Source organism: Podarcis filfolensis (genome assembly GCF_964270895.1).
Source record: "Podarcis filfolensis genome assembly, chromosome: 9".
Lineage (NCBI taxonomy): Eukaryota > Metazoa > Chordata > Lepidosauria > Squamata > Lacertidae > Podarcis > Podarcis filfolensis.
The window spans coordinates 31349904-31364259 of NC_139610.1; the positions used below are offsets into that span (position 1 = coordinate 31349904).

General features: G+C 40.6%; 1 long non-coding RNA gene across 1 annotated transcript; it reads right to left on the reverse strand.

Annotated features, from left to right (window-relative positions):
• Positions 1 to 6270: 6270 nt before the first annotated feature.
• On the reverse strand, positions 6271 to 14034 carry LOC310742663. The gene is made up of 4 exons (XR_014538643.1): positions 13910 to 14034; positions 12230 to 12351; positions 10320 to 10389; positions 6271 to 6429 (listed from the first exon to the last, which is right to left on the reverse strand). It is a non-coding gene; the product is annotated as an uncharacterized lncRNA (long non-coding RNA).
• Positions 14035 to 14356: the final 322 nt, after the last annotated feature.

Below are 14356 nucleotides of genomic sequence, written 5' to 3' on the forward strand. Positions count from 1 at the left end.
CTTCATATTGTGCATGGAAACTAAGGGGCAACCAGTATAACTATTGCAGAATATGTAAAATCTCAGGGGTGAGTTTCTACTTACATATTTGATGCTGCGTTCTAGACCAAAGTGAAGTTCCAGAAGACTCTTAAAAGGCAGGCCCAAGTCGATATCATTGCAGTAATCTAACCCAGATTCACATAAGGTATGCATTAAAATGGCCAGGTCTGATGTCTGGCAGGAACCTCAGCTTGGCAAAAGCACCCTGACTGCAAAATATCTAGATGCAAAGCTGAATCCAAATGGCAAATCTGATTTTTCAAGAGGAGTGCTACCCTATTCAAGATAACCTCAATTCCTATTGATGGCACACATATCAGCTCACAAGACAATCTTTCCCAGCAGCTTCATGTAGTTTGGAGACATTCATCTTTGAGCCAAGACATCAAACCTAAGTTATCCACCAGCATCTTTTAGGAATGAGCCCCAAGGAAAGATTAGAACCTCAGAACTGAGCCCCAAGGAAGGACTGGAACAGTGCCTCCCAAGCACATTACATCCAGGTTATCCAGAAGGATGCCATTGCTGATGGTGTGCAATGCAAGATACCCAAAGCTGTGTCAGTCACAAAACCAGCCTGAACCCAAACTGAAATGAGTCGAAGTCAGGGGTTCCCAAAGTGTGGCCCTCAAATGACCAGTGGTCCGTGAGCTTCATTCCGGTGGTCTGTAGTATAAATAAATGAGTATAAATAAACTAAATAAATCATACAACACCTAGCACGGTGTACTGCACAGGCAGAAAATCATTAAGTGTTCTACCAAGACCCTCAGAAATATCCAAATGATCCATAGGAAACAAATTTGGGGACCACTAGTCTAAGCAATTGTTTCACCCTCAAGCATATGAAGTCAAGACACGCTCAAGCATTTGGCTCAAAACTGGGAGATTTGAGGCTGGCCAGAAATTATTCAACATGTTGGGATCCAGGGAGACTCCCTTCCCCCAAACAAAGCTTTCACAACAGGCAATGGGTGGATAAGCATTTATCACTCTGCTTACCCACCAAGCCAAGACTTCTCTGTCTGCTTTAATCAAAGGCCAATCATGCAAGAGGGCAATTTCACATATCCAGAGGTCTTGTCCTCATCATTAGGTCACACAAATTGAACAGTATCCATCATAAGAGGACAGGCAGCTACTGAAGGTACTTCCATAGGATCCACTATTGTTATGACAGCTAAATCTAAATCAAAGTGGGTGAAGGTAACTATTTGCACAGCTATTTCCCAGTTTTCCAGGCCCTTGACATAACAAACCTTCAAGGTTGCAGAACCCTCATGCCACTCAGGTTGTAGCTGGAATTGCAGTTCTTCTGCCTCTCCCTTCTTCCACCTGCAGACTAGGGGAACAACTCAGGGGACTTTGGGATCTGAATTGCATCCACCACCTCCATCTCCAGCTCACCCAGGGACCACAATACACTGACGATGATACTTTCCTGAGTAACATAACCTACCTAGTGCAATGATTTCAAGGGTACTGCAATAACATCTAGAGGTGTGAATCCCTGTTTAATTAATCATGCACCTGCATAAAATTCCAATAATTTAAATATCAGGGATACAAATGTACAGGCTGAAACGTATTGGTAAAGCCTTTATGTGTGCCAGTGAAAACCGTCAAATCCCATTTAGTACATTTTCCCACCAGGTATAGTTTCTCAGATCTCCAGATGTTCCTTTCTCAACATAATCTCTTGTTGGAACCTATTCAATTAAATGTAGACAGGTGAATGGGCAGCATGCCACTGCAACAGATGGGAATGAGGCATCCTAGGCAAGAATTATGTACAGTTAAAATGAGATCTGCTGGAAATCCAGACAAAAATGCAACGGAGGTGGCATTCAGCACTCCGGGAATTACACTAAGAGAGCATGGTTTTAGTTATAGAGCTGAATGCTCAACTGCTGAATAGGTTCCAGAAAAGAGAGGCCATTTTTATTCTTGGCACATTTCAAATCAATTCTGATATTTTGATGTAATCTTTCTTAGATTTTAGACGTAATTCTTAGAATTTATCTAGAATATCTGGATTTTTAAAATCTAAAATATTATTTAGTGCTACTAACCACTTGTTTACATGTGGCTTGATACTACTTTTTCTTAGTGGCATATAATTGGGATACCAAAGGAATACAGTATAAAATCAGTTAAAATCACCATTAAAAACAGAGAAACTTACTGCCTGCTGAAATTAAAGAAAAGCTCCTCCCTTGGGCAGCTCATAGCAACTGCTGAAGAGCCCGTAAGGAGGAAGACAGGCTGTCGCCACTGAGGCCCAGCCCCATGTGCCGCACCAGCTCTGAGGGGCAGGTGGAGGACAAGAACCCCCTGGGTGGGAAGAAAGGCGGAGTAGAGTGGGGCACAAGGAGACATGATGGTTTTTTATATATATAAAAAGCTTTGAGTGACTGCATCTAATCTTGCCCCTTTCTAAAATTTATTTATTGGTGTGTGTTTTTTATACCAAAGAATAAAATAAAATAATCGGGATTAAGGGATTTTCTCAGGACCACCAAGGAACCATTGGTGTACTAGTGGTGGCACTCACCCTTCTTCTGATAGGAAATGCTCTGCAGCAGTGCAGGGAGGCCAAAAAAATGGGGGTCAAGGAGGGTCAGTTGCAGGGGATTAAGGATGTCCCTATTTTCATATGAGGAATGTTGGAGGGTATGGTTTTGTATTTTAAAATGTAAAAGACTATTAACATTTTTTAAAGGTAACAAAACATATTGACTCCCTTTATCATATATTTCAGCCATTAGTAACCCTCCCTGGGATCACTTGTTGATAAGTGAGATAGATATGCAATATCTATATCTATCTATCTATCTATCTTTCTGTCTATCTGTATCTGTCATCTATCTATTGTTACAGTGAAGATGCTTGCCAATTACTCCAGACTCAAAATCTCAAGCTCCAGGAGAGAGTTCTGTTCTTTGAAGACAGTCATCCCTGCCGAGATTATTTTATTTCCCCCTCAGAGCTGTACTGATCTTTGTTTCTTCTCTAGTACAGTTTCAGCAGGAACTCTATTGCCAATGCAGAAGCCCGCTGAGTAAACTATGGAAAGGAACTAGCAGCATCAGCATGACTGCAAAGCAGGATTAAGACCAATGGAAGAGCTGCACCAGAAGAGTGAATAACAAAGCTTGCTCTCCATCACAATAAATCATCTAAAACTCAGGCAAGGAGGGAAAAAACAAAGAAAAAATATTCTTATGGCATTTAGAAGACTAAAACTCTTTAACTGTTTTTAATTGTCCTTTTTAACTGGCTTGTTTTATTGTACATTTTAATTAAGGGTGTTTAAATGTTTTGGTGGAATTGTTATTGTGTGCAGATTGTACTTTAAGAACAACAATTTAAAATGTTTATTTGGAAAATGCAGCAAATTTTCCCCAATTAAACTAAATTAAACATAAGTCAGTGCCAATCTTTCCTTTCCCCGCACATCAGAGTACACCCATGCCTTTGTTAAGATACGTTTTCTGAGACAGAAGTATGCCTATGTCTTTCTTCAACAGTACAACTGGTTCATCTGTTGCACATAGGGGCTGCCAAGGAGCAACAGTCTACTGTCCCAGACAGAACGTCCTCCTTCCTTCTCCTTTAGCACACACATGAGCAATAAGGAAGGATAGAAGCTCTGTTTTGGGAGTGGTGCATATGAAGGCAGGGTACCAAATACCTCTATACTACTGCAAAGCGATCTAATGGACAACAACAAGATCCATTTCTATTGTACAGTCTTTGTACTTTACTGTAACATTTATATATGTTATATAATTGTCTTTTGTATATGTATCCACACATAATGTACCACCCTTATCACATAATGTAAAGGGATTATGGCACTTCAAAAATGAAAACAAAATCCAATACAGTGGTACCTCTGGTTGCGAACGGGATCTGTTCCGGAGGGCCGTTCGCAACCTGAAAAGAACGCAACCTGCGCCTGTGCATGTGTGGGTTGCGATTCACTGCTTCTGCTTCTGCGCATGATGTCATTTTGCGCGTCTGTGCATGCGCAAGTGGCGAAACCTGGAAGTAACCCTTTCTGGTACTTCCGGGTTGCTGCGGGACACAACCTGAAAAAACGTATCATGAAGCAAACGCAATACGAGGTATGACTGTACTGTCCGTTTCTTTTGACACTGAATGCATATGTCCCAGAAATCTCATTACTTCTTTCATTCCATGGCCCCACTGTTTAGAAGTGCATGTTCTTTCTACCACTTATAAACATTTTACAATAGTAATAATAGTATGAGAAATCAGCTCCTCTGGTACAATGATAGTATGGTTAAGATATCATAGAATTGTAGCGTTGGAAGACTCTGAGGGTCATCTAGTCTAACCCCCTGCAATGCAGGAATCTCAGCTAAAGCATCCATGACAGATGACCATCCAACCTCTGCTTAAAAACCACCCAGGAAGGAGATTCCATCACTTCTTGTGGGAGCATGTTCCACTGCTGAACAGCTCTTACCATCAGAAAGTTTTTCCTGATGTTCAGTCGGAAAGTCCTTTCTTGTAACTTGAATCCATTCATTCGGGAATCTTTAACCCACCTTTCCACTTTATTTTTTACAACACTCAAGGTGGCGCGATATGAAGGAAATTTGTACATCTTTGAAGAGTCATTTATTTGATCCTTCATGAATGCACAAGCTTTTCAGCTGCACATATAATTTCACTCTTTTTAATTATGCAGTTTTGCAGATGAGCAAGGTCAGGATTCGACAGTGATTACCATAGCATTTTGCAAAGCGTACTTTTGCAAAGTAAGGCAAATTATTTGTAAAGTAAAGCAAATTATTATCAAAAGAGTTGAGAGCTGTTGAGTACACAGTTTGCCATAAAGAATCTAAACAAGGCCAGAAGGTTTAATTGAGTACATTGTGGTGGCAAAGCGAGAGGCACAGGGTCTAATGGTGCAACCCTATATCAGCTTAATGGGTAATAAACTGTATCGAATTCAACATGGCTTCCTTTTGCACAGATATGTACAGGATTGTGTTGCAGTATCATGTTTTCTTGTTCTGTATAGATTTCAAGAGCATTTTGTATGTGTGTTTGATTATGTGCATAAGCAGTACTAAGCAAATTTACCAGGAAGTACACAGCACATAGGCTAAAATTACATGACCCCAGGAGATCCTTCAGTTTCATCCATGAGTGGGGCACAAGCCCATACACATGCCCTGCACCAATGAGCCTGGGCATGGGGGCTCCTCATCAGACTTCTGTGTATTTCACAGGAAGGTATAAAGATTTTTTTAATGGACATGCAAGCAAAAGGAAGAAGGGGCTGTCAAGTTGGCTCTTTCCCCCATTGGCCACTTTGGGGTTCAAAATCATTCCTTTGCCCCCAAGTTGCTTTACCAACAATGGGGAAAGAAAGTACCAGGACTTTGAATTAATTAATGGATAAAGACAGAGAATTTTTCAAGATGCTGTACCCACGATGCGTAGGCTCACAATGCAGTAAACATTAAAATTGGAGGAAAAGGAGAAAGGAAGAGGGAAACAAGCAACTTGGGATTCCAAATTGCCATACTGAGTTATAAAATGCCAGTATGGCCAATGGGAGCTGTACTCCATCAGCATAAGGGCAACCACAAGTTGCCAACTCCTGTATTTTATTCCATCAAGACTTCATAGAGTTTCTGCCGTGGTATGTTTTTATGCTGCTGCTATCTTTAAGTAGTTCTTAACAACATTTCTGTGATTTACTGACACGAATTGTTTTATGATTGTGTGTTTTCACTTCTGCTGTGAGCCAGCGTGAACATTTCATTTCATAGAAAGGTGGAATATAAGGATGGAGAAAGGAAAGATTGAGAGAATTCAAATCAGCACCATATTCAAGTATGTGTTCCTACAGAGATGTAGGCATTCCTCTCAAACCAACCAGTTATTGAATATTTCTTTTGGAGAAAAAAGGAGAATTGGGAGCTGTCTTTTACTGACTCCACTCGTCCATTTAGCTCAGTATTGCCCACTCTGGCTGGTAGCACTTTTCCAGGGTATCAAGCAAGAGTTTCTCCCAATCCTACTTAGAAACACATCAGGGATTGAACTTGGGACCACTGCATCCAAGATAGATGCTTTGTCACCGAGCTCCACTGCTTTCTCAAGACATTTAATATTAAATCAAAAAAACACAAATCAAAATTTCAATTTATTGTTAAAAATATATTACTTTAAAAAATGAGCTCCTGGAATTATGCATGGGATATTATGTAAGGAATACTAGTCCTCCCCACTTCCCTTTCAACAGTAGATCCGATTCTGAGAAAAGCAAGTGATCAGTTTGTGTATGAAGATGTACCAAATTTCAGATAAGATGGAATGTGGTGGTAGATTGTCAGATCAATCCTGGAGAATGAGAAACCAAATTTACCACACTAGGGCTAACACAAGAGACCTATACATAGTTTTGAGTGGAGGTACATCGATGTGAGTCAATTATATCATCCAATACAACAAGGGCAGAAGCTCTTGGTAATTCCAGGCTCTGACTAAAGTTCTGGAATTATTTATACACTCTACTTGGAAGTTTAGCTGGAAATTCAGGAAATGAAATTTTCATCAAATTCATTTGTGCAGAACCACATTGTTCCATTCATTCCAATAGGTGTCCCAACTTGTGAATTGCCTTGGCTTCATTGTAAACAAAGATAATCCATTTAATTTTCATTTAGACACATCTGTGGCTTTAAGGCTTCTTGTACTTGGCCTGACTTTATCAAATGACCTACCTTCCTCCTTTCCAGTAACTTGAGGGTATTCATTGCCCGTAGGCATTGTCTCAGCTCTACACGGGGCTAAGCTGTGGCAGATCTGGCTTTCTTTCAGCATTTTAATAGTATCTATTGCAAAACCTTGCGTTTTTCTTTTATATAGCTAGAGGGCCTGTCAGGCTGATGAGTGTTTGCTACATTTTAGGCTCTTAACTAGATTTCTCTTGCATGTTTTACCATTTACCTCTGCTGCTAACTTCTCTTAGGTTCATATAATGTGTCCCTTTAGGGGATCTCAAGTGCTCTATTTTAATGGCTTGAGTCCAATGAGCAGAACCCATGTGGATTTATAAATTATAGTACAACTATAAAATACCATAAATGGCTGAGCAGGACTAATCCTTTGTGGTCAGGTGGGAACACTTCTGCTCTTGTTCCTGCAGTAAGAGGTTATTGCTAGAGGGTGTTTTTTTAAAAAAGGAAAGTCCACACTAAAAACACTTAAATAAGATATAAGAAGAAGAAGAAGAGAGTTTGGATTTGATATCCCGCTTTATCACTACCCGAAGGAGTCTCAAAGCGGCTAACATTCTCCTTTCCCTTCCTCCCCCACAACAAACACTCTGTGAGGTGAGTGGGGCTGAGGGACTTCAAAGAAGTGTGACTAGCCCAAGGTCACCCAGCAGCTGCATGTGGAGGAGCACGGAATTGAACCCGGTTCACCAGATTATGAGTCTACCGCTCTTAACCACTACACCACACTATAAATTTATATGGACATTTCAACAACTTTTAAACCCATAGAATCAGAGTTGTAAGAACTCCCTTTCATGTTTAAATCAAGTGAAAAGGGACTCTGGGCACTGAAGGTGCTGGAGATGATGGGAGATGATGGGTTTGGAATGCCTTCTAGTGACAACGTGTCAGCCAGCTGCTGCTCCAGCTCTGCCTGCTCCTCCTCTCCCATTATTTCCCAACATTCCCCCCTCATTTGCCTCTGAGCTGTGACCTCCCGCAAACCACTGTTGTAAATCTTTACTGTTTTCGTCTTCCTCCTCCCTGGAAGGGTTAGGATGGGGAGGTGGTCTCCACCACTCCTCCTCTACCCCGCCCCTGACAGTCCCATATATTGTGTGGCTTTCCTGGCTCTGTTCCAAATATCCACGTTTTGTATGCGGGTGTCTGGTGTTGAGAACCTTATGTGCACCATTCTTCTGCGTAAACCTGACCTCCAGATATGGAGAATTCCAGATTGCCCAGAGATCAACAGTACATGCATTTGGGCTGAATGGAATTGGGCTGATTTGTGCCTCATCTTGATTGTGTTGAAACAGCTGCAAATTTCTACAGAGTGGATCGGGTAGTGATTTGTAGTTCCAAACAGTCTCTCAGAAAGCCAACGAGACTGTCTCCAAAATGTTGCGATAATTAACTACAACACTATATAAGAAGAAAACCAGAGTGTGGAGAGGAGAGGAGCTAAAGGAGGCATAGAATGATCTCACTCCACCCAACATTTTCAAATTGTGGTGTTTGCAGAGGTGAAGTCTTAAATGGCTTTTTAAATGCTGTCTCTTAGCAAGTGTTTGGTGGAATTGGCTGGCATTTGTCCAGCTTCTCTTTGTTTTCTATCCTTTCCCAAACAATCCCAGTTTCATTCATGTTTTTATTTATTTTTAGCAAAATGTTTTTATCTTAGCATTCATTCCAACTGTTGCTGTATCAAACAGTATATAAATTTTATGAAATAAATGAAAACAAATACTTTAAAAGGGAGTGGGGCTGCCTTAGCTATACTAGAATATATCCTCTCACAATAATGCTTTGTTTGGGGCTTTAGAAATCTTTTAAAACATGGTATTTCTCTTCCATTTTCCCCCTTTTTTCTACCTTAATGTGTGGAAATTTGGAAGTTTATTTCCTAATCGATTTGTTGTCCCAATTCAATACAGTGGTACCTTGGGTTACAGACGCTTCAGGTTACAGACACCGCTAACCCAGAAATAGTACCTCGGGTTAAGAACTTTGCTTCAGGTTGAGAACAGAAATTGCGCAGCAGTGGTGCAGCAGCGGCGGGAGGCCCCATTAGCTAAAGTGGTACCTCAGGTAAAGAATAGTTTCAGGTTAAGAACGGACCTCCTGAACAAATTAAGTTCTCAACCTGAGGTACCACTGTATATATTCCAGGATTCAGTGGTTCCAGTGTACTTCCCCTAAGTCACTGGGTTGCTGAGAATGGCTTTGGCAAATTTTGCTCCATATGAGATCTAAATAATTTTAACTAAAGCAAACAAAGCAAAACAACCTCCATGTGGTTGACCCTGAGCTCATTCAAGGAAGCAAGGAACACAAATGTGAGAAATAAATGATCTCTAGTGATGCACAACTCAGTTTATAATGAGCAAGTGAGTAGCAATGTAATGTGTATGACCTTTTTCTAGGGGGAACTATCTGCTGAATTTTCTATATGAGATCTCAAAAACAGCTGCTCTCCATGTTGTGTCAGCAATGCAAGAATAGCTCAATGTGTTTCAATGGTGAGGAAGTCCTTCCATTAGTACACATTGCACACTTCTGCTCCCTTTGTAAGTGTCTTGTCTGTGAGCCCTTTGATAATGGGGGGGGGTGGATTTTGCTATCTTCCCCACTGCTGCCACTCTAAACAATGGAAATATTATTTGATGTCCTAGCACAATTCCAATATTCATTCTCAAATTACATGTAGTGGTTACTTTCAACCACTTGGTGGTTTCTGTATGGTGACAAAAAATATATATATAAAAGAGGAATTATTATTAATCAAGTCGGATACCCGCAGCACTCTCCAACATTTCACCAATGAAAATATGGGATTAATAGGAACATAATCCGGACTAAAAAGGAAATGATCATCTGCACCTGATTACCAACAGCCAAAGCAAATGAGGCAAGCCAGAGATTACCATGCACATTGCATTGTACACATACAAGATGTTGTGAAGGCACCCACAATTTGGTTCAATTTACTTCTTTTGCAGGGGGATGGACTGGATAACCCTTGGGATCCCTTATTTCCATTTAGTTCATTTTATATCTTCAGAGGATCCCAACTGGGTCATGGTACCAGCACTCCCGTGGGCAAATTAATGAGATCTAAGGAGTGCCTGATAGATGCCATGCTCTCAAAATATCTGCCTGCCTCCTACACACACACCCATCTTTATCCATTAGAAACAGGGCTCAATCATTTCAAATCTGCATCAGTTCTTTCAAAATGGCAGCTTCTCTCTCATAATCCCTGGGTCAGGGAATGTGGTGGCAGCAGCAAGGTCTTCCTCTTTTCTTTCTTTCCCATGTTACTTCCTCATCTTCCTTCACTTTCACAGAACACTCTATCCTTTTCTTCTCCCATGATTCCCTCTTTGCAACCTCCCAGGGAAACAATCTTAAAAGTCATAATCAAACTTGCAAGGCTTAATTAGAAAGGAAAGTTGAATATACAAAGAATGATCTGAATTAGGCTCCCATAATCTGATTTCTTCTTACCTTATATAATATTTCTGCTTTGTTTTCTTCTGCAGTTTAATATTCTGGTATTGCTTGGGTCAGACTGACACTTAGGAGTAAACAAAGTGAAAATATAATGAGTCCTGAGAGGCAGTGAGGGCTGCTGCTGCTGCGGTTTTCTTCATGTACTCCCCCAAACCAGTTAGTTATTTAAAATAAAAACACAAAGGCTGGTGTGTGCTCTCTCTCTCTCTTTCACACACACACACACACACACACACACACACACACACACACACACACTTACTTTCTACTCTTTTTCATGTTCATGTACTTTCTCACAAAAAAGTAACATTCCATTTTTTAAAAAATGTTTTGGCATGCCTAGAAGTACATGTTCCCACATACCATGGCTATCAGATCCTGTAACACTTTTAGCACTTACTGCAAGGAGAAATAGACTTTACACAACAACATTATAAAAAGGGGAGGGGGGACTTACCTTTGGGGTTTTGTTTAGGAACAAGAAAATCCATGGATGATTCATAATATCTCCTTGGCCTCATTTTTTTCCCTTGGCAATCTCTACTATCTTTGTTTTCCTCTACCTATTTTCCCCAACAAAAAAGTATGAGAACAGAATGTTTTGAGAAAGCATCCTGCTCTTTACCTCTCTAACCCCTGAAGCTGAAGGAGAGAATAGAAAACAAAAAAGAAATGTAACGTTGTGCCATTGTTGTTTCCTATCATTTTGTCTACTTCAGTGTATGTGCCTAACAAAACAATGCACAAAACTGAAAAGAAAAGAGAAAAGAAAAGAAAAGAAAAGAAAAAGAAGCTTAATATTCCATTCAAGCACTTGCAGTGCATCTTGAAAGTACTCCAGAGCTAAAAAAGAAAAAGCATCAAGATTTCATCGTAAGAGGCTCCTTGTTTACAAAATTGCCAGGAACTTTCACGTTCCCAGACTTTATAGCTAAGAAGCACTCTTCATTGCTGTCATTTCTCTGGGTTGCTTCTTTGGGTCATGTTACTATGCACAGAACAATCACGCAGCACAGTCCTATACATTGCAACTCAGAAGTTCAAAACTCAGGGCCTTGGGCTTCAGTCTTAAAACACACTTACTAGAAGAGCAGAGAGTAAGCAAAACTCCTTCCAAGAATGATTGTGCTATTGGGTTTTTTAAAAGCATATCTATTCCACCTTTCCAAAACCTTAATGTGGTCTAAAAATAATAATACCTGCATTGCAATTCTGCTAGTCTTGCAAGACCTTGCTCCTTGTTTGTCTGCTCCCTTCCACCTGACCTGCGAAGACCTTGACCGTCTCCAGCTACAAAGGCTACTTCTGCTGTCCAGGATATCTAGAGACCATCGGGGTGGGCTATTGATTGGGGTTTATCCTGGGACATGATTTACTTCAGGAAATGTAATATTTTTGCTGTTAATCTGGGTAATGTTATTGTCAGACCTTATTATGAATATTCAGTGGATTGTTTAATTTCACTGTATCTTTATTAATGTGAAATGTTAATGTGAGATGTTCATTGTTTATATGACTACTTAAATTCTATTATATCTTGTAACTGTTACAGAATTGTGTAAAATGTTATGACGTTGTGAGACCTCTTGGAACATGGTTTATTGTGGAAAGGTAGCATGTAAATTGATGGTGGCGAATATATATTTCAACAAAGGAACAAACTCATTACCAGCTCCCCCACCTGCTACCTCCCAAAGCTTACCAAAAAGTTCCTAGCAGTTCTCAAAACTGTTTGGATTTCATACTGAATTTTGAAATGCCCTGGCAACAGCAGAGGTGGGTGAGTGAGCACATAAACATTAGCTGTTACCTTCTTAAAGTTCAACAATGCTGCAGTGGTATGACATTTGTGAATAGGCAAGAATGATCCAGAGATTTTGGACTTTACTTTAGGAGTTCGTTACTTGCTTTTTGCTGTAATGGTTTTTATCCTCCAATGCCCGCTCCAGTGCCTGAGTTGTAAAGATCCTGAACTTCTGCATGAAGGGCAATTATGGTGTTTCCTCCCTACATCTCTGGCCAGAAGCTTCATGAAAATAAACCAAAATGCTATGATCACTTTGACACAGCCTTAAATGTAAATGGACATGCCTCATCTTACCTCTCCCCACCGCCGCCCGCCAAATGCAGCCATGACATCAAACCCTCGCTGCTTGTTTACTAAAAGAGCCTGCTAAATATAATTTCGTACCGTTATGCATTGATTGCCACATTCTATTTCTAGAAGATTGCTGTACTAACCACGCCACATATCACTGTTTCCATCAAGCACTTAGGGATTTAGAATCTGCAAACTCTAAAGAGGTAGAATGTAAACATTCACCATCGCTGTCATTATAAAACTCCCAGTGCTGTTCACACTTGATGAATCACTTTTTGCAGATAAATACCGGGCATGTTTGCTGCTAGCTATGATGATTAAAAGTGTTGCTTTCTTCAGTTATACTCCCTCTGCAGAAACAGCGACAACACCCCAAAACAAAACTAAATCTTTCAAATACTCTATTAAGCAAGAATGCAAACACATCTTATCTTTTCTTGGTGAGTTAATGAGGCACCATTTTGTTATGTCCACATAACAGATTCATATCATCTGAATCGATGACAATACCATGGTCAGATTTTAGGCAAGACCTTCATTCTATTTGCAGCTTTTCTTTATTAAATCTGACCTTTGGAGGTCCAAGTCTATCAAGTACCAAACAAGTGACGCCAGGGCCCCATGAAAGCAATCTAGAGAGCCACCTTGTCAGATGCCATGCAGTCAGTACAGATGGGCAAACTCCCCTCAGCTCACCCTAAGCATCTTTGTTTCAAAAAAGATAAAGCTTTCTGAGAAAATGCTGTCTTAAAAACCACAATCTTTAGAGTCTTTCATAAGAAAGCTAAAAGAAACCCCACAAATAGATAAGGAACCACTTCACTCTTCTGCCAGTACACAAATCCCTTCGCAGTCCTGAAAGGAAAGAGTAACCTGCATGGGGATCACTTGTGAGAGCTAGGATAGGCCCTTCACCTGTCTCCTGGCTTAAAGGGAAATAAATCTTTGTGCATTGTGGGGCTTTGTGCTGCTTCCTATCAGCAGCAAAACTATCTGCCCAGGGGATGGTTGTAGCCTCTGCTGCAGAGCAGGCCCCCACCCAGTGCTTCTGGGAAGTCCAGCCAGATGGGCAGGGTATAAATAAAATTATTATTACTCCTTTCCTCTGGCAGAAACTGGCACAGAGATGAATATGAACCATCCAGTGCAGGTTGGTCCATTAAGGTGAATGGGACCCCACCCCACCAAACTTTGTTCTCAGCCAGCCCCACTTTCCTGCCTTCTTACTTAATAACAAATACAGAGGGCTAGGATGCTTTTCAGTTTCTTCCTTCCCAGTCTCAGTGTTGCTTTTGTATACATCAACAGAGAGGAAGATGGGGAGGGGAACATACACACCAGCTTCTAGGCACCAAGGCAATTGGGGGGGGGCTCGTTCCTTGCAAGTCACATGGCGTCATTTCAGGATGTCACATCAGGTCCCCTCAATCAACTTGAGAAGACGGAATCTCGGGGGGGGGAGACTAGAATTAGTTGTTTTTACCTGTCATCTGTCAATCTGACCCCAATAGGCACCAGTTTCCACTGACACCATCCTCATCTGCCAAAGCAACAACATGGTGAGGACAGGTAGGAATGCAGCCTTTGAGTTTATGGAAAGTACTTCCCTTAGAAAAGAAGACTTTGTTTAGGTGATGCTTGAGATAAAATGTTAATTTCCTCTTTCACAAAAAATCTTAATAAAGTTTTAAAGACAAGCAATAAGAAGCGAAAGAGAATTTCCCACAGAGAACATTTCATCTCTAGTGGCCTTTCAAAGGTTATTGGTAGCTTAGCTGTTCAAAATGCGCACAACTGCATAAATGGCAAAGTGAAATTAAGCCAGACAGGCAACAATAATAATATTTAGCAAATTATTGGTAATATGAACTGGTTTTATTTTGCCTGCTTGAGAAAATGGAAATGCTGATGAAAACATCATTCGCAAATT